The sequence below is a fragment of the Rhinolophus sinicus genome, linkage group LG04 (assembly GCF_036562045.2).
Source record: "Rhinolophus sinicus isolate RSC01 linkage group LG04, ASM3656204v1, whole genome shotgun sequence".
Taxonomy (NCBI): Eukaryota; Metazoa; Chordata; class Mammalia; order Chiroptera; family Rhinolophidae; genus Rhinolophus; species Rhinolophus sinicus.
The window spans coordinates 157,918,594-157,928,055 of NC_133754.1; positions in this window are offsets into that span (position 1 = coordinate 157,918,594).

The following is a 9,462-nucleotide window of genomic DNA, read 5'->3' on the forward strand; positions in this document are numbered from 1 at the left end:
GTGGAAGAATACGTAAATGCATTATTATTCACAATTTAAAGAGAGAGAGAGAAAGGAAGGAAGATGGCTTGTTGCTTCCTTCTTATGTTCCAGTCTGTGTTTGGCCCTGAAGGTGGAGGTCCTGAGCTAGGGCTGCTCCCAATAGGTAGAAATTCAGGGCTACTCTGTCACTGGTGGGATTTAAGCTGAGTCTGGGAAAGAGTTCCTGCCGGGGTGGATTGAGGCATTGCTCCCAGTGGGTGGAAATTCACAGCCACTCTGTCACTGGAGGGATCCAACCTGAGGCTGGAAAGAAGTCCCTGGTAGATGAGATTGAGTCATTCCCTGGGCACTAGCCAAGGTGATATCTGGAAAGTTCCCTATTCTATACCCCTGGAGTCACCTTGCAGACATCTGTTAGACTGACAGGTAAAGCATTTGCTGAGTTGTGAAGTCTCAGGCTCTTCCAACACTCACTTCCCTCATGTCGGCCCAGAAAGGCAGGGGAGGGCCAATCCCAGGTCTGGGAGAAGAGCCTCCTGGGCTGGGGAAGCAGAAGGTGGTGTGGGCCCTGCTCAAGGATGGTGCACAGGGAATGGGGTGGGGGGAGCAGCGTTACCTGGCCGTTGCATTTGACCACGCAGTTATGGTGTGTCTGTATCTCATTTGTGTGGACGTTGGGGATTTACTTACAATTGTTTCTGGCAAGCAATTTTCATTGATAACTTTCTCCAGGAATACGAGGTCTGAGGGACTCGGGTGGAAGAGATCAGTAAAGGGAGAAGAAAGGAACCTGTATCTATTGGATAGAAGCTTGGGGATGAGGCGAGATGACAGGATAAGAGAGACAGGATGGGGTAGTAGTTAGGGGTATGGATGCTGGGGACAGAGGCCTGGTTCGAAACCAGTCCCTTCACTTACTGGGTCATCCTGGGCAAGTTAAGTAGCATCTCTATGCCGTAGTTCCCTTACTTGTAAAAGGGAATAATAAGAGTGCTCGCCTCCCAGGGTGATATGAAGTTTAAAGGAGTTACTACACGGAAAATGCCTAGCACAGTCTTGGGCTTATATTAAGAAGTGCTACAGGAGGACTTTTTTGAAAAGGAAAATAAAGGGGTGAGGCACGGGTCCAGGTTCTTGGGCCCTTACATTGTTAGTTCCCCTAAAATTCTCGTTGAGACGCCCTACCTCAAAGCCTTGATGAGCTTTTCTCAATTCTAACTACCTCTGATTCTCTTTCATTCATCTGTGTACTCACATAGAATCCTCAACAACTTAGAAAACACTGACCAAGTCCTTGAACACCATATATAATCCTCATTCATCCATTCACTCATTCATCCATGACTTTACCTACTCCTTCATTCATCAATTCACACACACCATTCAGCGAGGCCTCTCTGTAGGTCCCTGTTCCAGGTGCTGGGGCCACAGGCACGACACAGACAATCCATGTCCCTGGGAGGGAGCATCTACACCAATGCCGTGCCACGTATGTAATTTAAACTTTTCTAGTAGCCATGTTAAAAAGGTAAAAAGAAACAGGTGAAATTAGTAATATATTTTATTTAACCCAATATACCCAAAATATTATTTAAAGAAGTAATCAATGTAAACATTTTTTAATGAGATGTTTAACTTTTTTTCATACTGTCTTTGCAGTCCAGTGTGTATTTATATCCACAGCACGGCTCAATTTGGACGAAGCACGGACATGAAGCCCCGCGAGGCTAGTTGCTCCTGTACTGTGCAATGCAGGAGACTTCAGATACCCTCATGGTTCAAATCTGCTCCCTTCCCTTCCTTTTCCCACTCAGTGCTGCTCAACCTGCTCAGCACCAACTTCCTGACCTCCCTGTTTTGGTGGCCTTTTTCTGCAAAGCTCACCCCGCTGCCCAGGTTTTACTTTCTCCTTCTAGGCCAGGACCTTGGACTTCACGCTGTCTTTCTCTCCCCTGCAGCTTCTCCCACATTTCTCACTTTTCCAACCCTGGGCAGCTCCCACCTCTGCTCACCTCACTGCATCCCCCAGCTGGAAGAAGGGGGTCTTACAGATCCATGCAACTGAGCGCAGCTGCACCACCTCCACCCCACCAAGGTTTGCTGACCACTGAGTCACCTCTTACCGATTCCAGCTTCCATTCTCTACAGCTGATTCTCCAACTCTGCTGGTGTTCTGGGGCCCCACTCTTCTCCTCTCTTCTTTCTCAGCCACTTGCCTCTCATTCTGCCACTAGAAGTCCAGAGAAAAAGGTCACATGACCTGAGCTCCATAAACAACCCATGTCCACCAAATCCCTCTGCAGAGCTGCCAATTCTTTTCTGCGCCTCAGAGGAAGAGGTGCCCTTCCACGATTCAAAGCTGATCCCTCTTCCGTCTCTTCATTCTGTCCCCTCACGACTGCTCAGGCTCAATTCCCTCTCTCCACATTCCCTTCCTGATCTCTTCTCTTCATGCCGTAAAGGAGATCTTTAGCATAGCGGGGTTATAATTTGATATATTAACCAATGTGGCCCTTCCTTCCTCCTTTCCCACATTAAAATTTAGACCATGAGGCTGAAGCATCCAGGGCTTATCCCTTTGAGGAGGCTGGCTCAGCTGAATGTAGGACTCAGACTCAAATTCTTGGCTTTTGCTGCTAGGGAAGCTTTAGCAATTCATAGCAGAGATTATGGTCTTGAAAGACAAGGCTTTTGAACCACAACCCAGGTCTTCAAACTGGGGTACATGAAGTCTTTCCAATGGAAATTCAGACATGCATAGTTTCAAGGGAATCATTTTCTAGATCCTCAAGATTTTTCCTAAAATTGATCAACCTGAGAATTCACCTATGGTAGAAATTTCATTCTAGTTACCTTCTCCCACCTTCCCTTTCAAAATTAACTTTGAAACACTTAACACACACACCAATCTTTACCCATTGCAAGTCTTCCCAGCATGCACTGCCCAAGATGCCACAAAAGGATATAAAATGGTGTCAGTGACACATCAGTGAAGCCTCCTTTTATCGAGATACCAATGTCCAAAGGAGAGTTCGTTGTTGTTGTTTTATTCTTTTAAGGAGGGCGCAGCTCACATTGGCCCGGGATCGAACTGGTAACCTTGGTGCTACCAGCACCACGCTCTAACCAACTGAGCTAACCGGCCATCCCCCTGTTGCATTTTTCTGTCTTATTTTTACAGTGTTTCTGTTAAGGTGTAAAATTTGGTGTTAAAAACTGGGTACTTTGGTCCAAGTTGGTTTGTTTAGCATGTTAAAAAGCATGATGGAATGATGACTTCTAAAATATTTTTAAAGCTTTATTGAGATATAATTCATACACTATACAATTCACTCAAAGTGTACAGTTCAATGGATTTTACTATATCCACAGAGCTTTGTAATCATTACCACAATCAAGTTTAGGACATTGTCATTATACCAAAAAGAAACCGTGCACCCCTTAGCTGTCACCTTCTAACCCCCTCATCTTTCCCACCCTGGGCAACCACCAATCTTTCTGTCTCCATGGGTTAGCCTATTCTAGACATTTCATATAAGTGGAATCATATAATATCAGTTGTACATGTGGTAAATATCTTCTCTCCACGCAATATGAATCATAGCTCTAAATGTAAAACTACGAAACTTGCGGGAGAAAAATCTTTGTAACCTGGGGTTAAGCAGTTTTCTTAGATATGACACCAAAAAAAAATTTGATAAATTGGACTTCATCAAAATGAAAAATTTTGCGTTGTGACAGACACTGTTAAGAGAATGAAAAGACGAGTCACATATTAAAGAACATATTTGCAAATCACCTATTTGGCAAAGGATTTGTATCCAAAATATATAAAGAACTTTGTAATAATTTATTTGTAGATATTTTCATGTACACAATTATATCTTGTGTAAATAATTTGTTTTTTCTTTACAGAGGTTTCTATTTCAAGTTTGCAAAGAGGTTTTTTTTCCCTTTATCATGATAGATACTGAATGTTATCAGATACTGTTTCTGCATCTATTGAAATGAGCATGTTTTCACCTAGTAAGAGAACAAGTTACTTTTATTAATTTGTCAACATAAAAACCATCTGTCCATTCCTGGGATAAACTTAAATTACATATTATATATTTGTATATAAAATAGTATATCATTTTATATAATTATTAGACTCAGTAATTGCATATTTTTTCAAAAATATTACCGGATTCCATTTGCTATATATTCATTCAGATTTTTATTTGCAAAATTATCATATGGCGCTATTGTAAATAGTATTTTTTTAATTTCAGTTTCTAATTGCATATTGCTAGTGTATAGAAATATGATTGATTTTTGTGTGTTGGTCACATACCTTGTAACTTTGCTAAACTCACTTATTTAGGAGTTTTTTGGGTAGATTTCTTGAAACTTTCTATGTAGACAATTATGTTATCTGTAAATAGGGACAATTTTATTTCTTCCTTTCCAGTCTGCACGCCTTCTATTTCTTTTTCTTGCTGTACTGGCTAGGACTTCCAGTACAGTGTTGAATAGGAATCATGAGAGGAAACATCCTTGGTTTGTCCCTAATTTTAGGGGGAGAGCATTCAGTCTTTTATCATCAGCTATAATAGGTTTTCCATAGGTGTCCTTTATTAGCTGAGGAAGTTCTATTTCATTCCTAGCTTGCTGAGATTGTGTAAGTGGCTGTTGAATGTTGTCAAATCTTTTTTTTTCTGAATGAATTAATTATGTGGTTTTTCTTTGGTAGCCTGTGAATGTGGTAGATTATAGTGACTTATTTTTCAAATATTGAACTAGTCTCACATCCTGGGGTAAACTCCATTTTGTCATATATGCTGTTCTTTTTATATGTTGCTGGATTCAGTTTGGTAATCCTTTGGGGGGGTTTTGCATCTATGTTCTTAGGGGATATTGATCTATAGTTTTCATTTTTTGTACTCCCTTTGTCTAATTTTGGTATCAGAGTAATGCTTGCTTCATAAAATGAGTTCAGGTGCTCTCTCTCTCTCTCTCTCTCCCCCTCTCTCTCTCTCCCTACCTCCCTTTCTGGAGACATTGTGTAGAATTGGTGTTCCTTCTTTAAATATTTGGTAGAACTGGCCAGCAATACTGTCTGGTCCTGGGGATTTATTTTTGTGGAAAGTTTTAAGCTACAAATTCAATTTCTTAAATAGTCATAGGACTATTCAGATTATCTATTTTATCTTTGGTGAGTTTGGATAGTTTGTGGCTTTCAGGAATTTGTCCACTTGTCAAATTCATGTGTGTAGAGTTGTGCATTGTATTCTATTATCCTTTTAATATTTGCAGGGTCTTTCATTCCATAATACTGGTAACTGGTGTCTCCTCTCTTGTCAGTCTTGCTAGAGATTTATTTTATTGATTTTTTTGAAGGGCCAGCTTTTGATTTCATTAATTTTCTCTATTCTTTTCAATTTCATTTATTTATGCTCTTTTTGTAGTTTCTTACGGTGGAAGTTTATTTACTTGAGATCTTTCTTTTCCACTATAAGCATTTAATACTATAAATTTCATTCTAAGAACTACCTTATATCCCACATATTTTATATGTTGTATTTTCATTCATTCAGTTCAAAATATTTTCTAATCTCCCTTATTATTTCGTTTCTGACTCATGGATTACATTTAGAAATGTGTTAATTTCCAAAGGTTTGGAATTTTCCTAACATCTTTCTGTTCATGATATCTACTTTAATTCCATTATGGTTAAAGAACATACATAGTACATTTTTCCAATTCTTTTTAATTTGTTAATATTTGTTGTATGACTCAGGATATGGTCTATCTTGCTGAATGTCCCATGTGCACTTGGAAAAAATGTATATTTGGCTGTAGTTGGTTAGAGTGTCCCATAAATGTCAATTAGATACAGTCGTTTGATGGTGTTGTTCAGTCTGTCTATATCATTGTTGATTTTTTACTTAAGTTCTACAGATTTTTGTGATAGGAGTGTTAAAGTTCCCAACTACAATCTTTTTTCAGTTCTGTCAGTTTTTGTTTCATGTATTTTGAGGTCATTGTTGTTATTACATATATATTTAGGATTATAATGTTTTCTTGGTGAATTGATCCTTTTATCATTGTTATATCTTTACCCCTTGCAATTTTCCTTGCTTTGAGTCTGCTTTGATATTAGTGTTTCCACAGTATATCTTTTTCCATCATTTTACTTTTAACCTATCTATATCATCGTATTTGCAGTGAGCTTCTTGTGGGTTGAATATAATTGGTTCAGGTTTTGTTATTCATTCTAACCACGTTTATTTTTTATTAGTGTGTTTAAAACAATTACATTTAATGCAATTGTTGATATGTTTGGATTTAGTTCTACCATATTATTATTTGCTTTCCCCTTTTTCCCTCTTTTTTAGTCATGTGCCATCTTTCCTGACTTCCTTTGGGTTATTTGAATATTTAAAAAGTATTCCATTTCATATCGTGTTTCCACTGTATCACTTTGTATAAAGACTTAGTGGTTGTTTCGGGATTACAATATACATACTGAGCTTAATAGTATTTTTAAAATTAATATTTTACTAGGCTAAGTGGAATATAAAAGCCTAACTGCCATCTAGGTCCCTGTACCCTCCTGCCTTTATAATTGTCTTATATATTACCTCTACATACATTGAAAACCCCATCAGACACTGTTATATATTTTTTTGCTTTCAAACATCATGGATATTTTAAAGAACTCGGGGAAAAGAGTAATCTATTATATTTACCTAGATATTTATCATTTCTGTCACTCTGCCTTCATTCCTCATATTTCAGGTTTCCTTTTGGTGTCATTTCCCTCCTCTCTGAACATTTTCTTAGTAGTTCTTTTAGAAATTGTTGGCTGGCCATGAATTCTCTTACTTTTCCTTCTTCTAAGATACCTTCCTTTACTTCACCTTCATTACTGAAGGTTATTTTCATTGGATATAAAATTCTGACCTGAGAGTTCTTTTTTTCAACACATTAAAAATGTTGTGCCACCTTCCTCTGGCCTTCATGATTTCCGATGAGAATTCAATGTTCATTCAAATCATTGTTCCCATTAGTAATGTGTTATTTTTATCTGGCTGCTCTGAAGATTTATTTTTATTTTATTTAGTTTTCAGCAGATTTATTATGATGTGTCTGGATATAGATTTCTTTGGCTTTATTTTTGTTTGGGGTTCACTGAGCTTTTTTATTCTGTACATTTATGTCTTTTGCCAAATTTGGGATGTTTTCATTGTTATTACTTCAAATATTTTTCCAGCTTTGCATTTCTCCTCTTTGTGGAAGTCTGATGGAATAAATGGTGGCCTTTTGTTGTTGTTCCATAAGTCCCTGGGGCTTTTTTCTCCCCCCCCCTCACTGTTATTCAGACTAATTTCTACTAATTTTCATGTTCACTAATTCTTTCCTCTGTCATATCCATTTTACTTGGGGTCTATCCAGTGAGTTTTAAATTTTATTTCCATTTCTAACATTTCTATTTTGTTATTCCTTATATTTTCCATTTCTTTATTGAAACTTTCTATGATAGTTTTCCAATTGTTCCAAGGGTGTTTGCAATTATTTGTTAGAGCATTTTTATAATAGCTGCTTTAAAGACTTTGTCAGATAATCCTAGTGTCTAAGTCATTTTGGTATTGACGTGTGTTGTCTTTTTATTTGTGAGTTGAGATTTTCCTGGTTATTCCTATGCCAAGTAATTCCAGACTGTTATCTTAAACGTTTTGAATATTATGAGTCTCTGGGTCTATTTAAATCCTATAAAGAATGTGGATATTTTTTGCATTAGCATGCAACTGACTAACTTATTATGTTCAGGCCATAGGTTCCAAATGAACTTTTGTGGCAGTGGTTAGAATTTCATTTCAATTTTCAGAGACTGCAGTGAGATGCTGATCTGTCCCATGTGTGCGCCACCCAGTGGCTAGTCTGGGACCTGGATGATGGTAAATACAGTTTTCAAAGTTTTACATGCTGATGGAGAACAGGTCAACCTAAAGTTGTAAAGGTGCAAACTCCTAAGGGAGTTTCTAAGTAATTTTATGGGGTCACTTTCCCAAGCTTCTCCTTCTCTATGATCTCTCTTATGCTACTTAGTTCCTTGAGGTTCCCCTTTTACTTCTCCAGCGGGAAAGCTATATCTTTACTTAGCCCACTCTGCCACGTACTTTCATAGCCTTGCCCATGTCTAAGGCCAAGTGGCAGGAAGACCAGAGAATGAAAAATGGTGAACTCATTGCCAGTTCAGTGCTTCATATTTTGGTCTTCTTCCCCAATTCACCTGCCACTACTTACTTTTCAGAGTCTTCAAACAGCTTCTGCTTTCTGCATTCTGGCTAAGTGTTATGGCTGCACTCAGTGGGAAAGGCCAGGAGGAATGTGCTTACTCAATCCTACTCCCACTCAGGGTTTCTTTCAATTATATTCATGAATAACTTTGCCTGAAATTTTACTTTCTCTTAATTGTCTTTGTTGCGTTTTGTATTAAGATTATACTTCCCATGAAATGAGTTGAGGAGTTTATCCTCCTTTTTCAAATTCTCTGGAAGAATTTGTAAAGACTGGAATTTTCACTAATGAAGCCAAATAGAGTTTTCTTTGTGGAAAGGTTTTTAATTTATTAAATTGTTTTTGTTACTGTGTTTCCCCGAAAATAAGACATAGCCGGACCATCAGCTCTAATGCGTCTTTTGGAGCCAAAAATAGCTGATGGTCTGGCTAGGTCTTATTTTTGGGGAAACACAGTAGTTATAGGAATATTCAATTCTGTTTTCCTTGTGTTATTTTTAAGTTGTATTTTTCAAGGAATTCTTCTTTCATTTAAATTATCAAAGTCATTAACATACAATTGTTTATATATCCTCTTATGATCTTTATAATGTCTTTAGATTTTCAGTGACCCTATTTTTATTCCTGATTTTGAATTAAAAAAAAAAATGTATCAGTCTCACATGGGTGTAAGTCTTTATGGCTTTGAATAGGCAATGGTTTCTTAGATATTATTCCAAAACATAAGTAACCATCATTAAAATTAAAAACTTTTGTTCCTCAAAGGACACCATCAAAGTGAAAAGACACAAATTGAGAAAGTATTTGAAAAGTACATATCTGACAAGGGACTTGTATTGGAATATATCTTACAACTCAAAAATAAAAGGCAAAAATCCCAATTAAAAGACAGCCAAAGGATTTGAATAGACATTTCTTCAAACAAGAGACACACATGGCCAAAAGAACATGAAAAGATGGTCAATATCATTAGCCATCCGTGAAATGCACATCAAAACCACATTGAGGACCACCCAGTTGAGCCCTCCCAGATTCCTGACCTTCAGAAACTGTGTGAAATAATGAATATTTCTTATTTTAAGGTACTAAGTTCTAAGATAATTTATTACACAGCAATAGATAATACAAGCCCACCTACCTCTTTAAGATAGGAATTTCTAATAAAATTTTACTTTTTCTATTTAATAATTACTT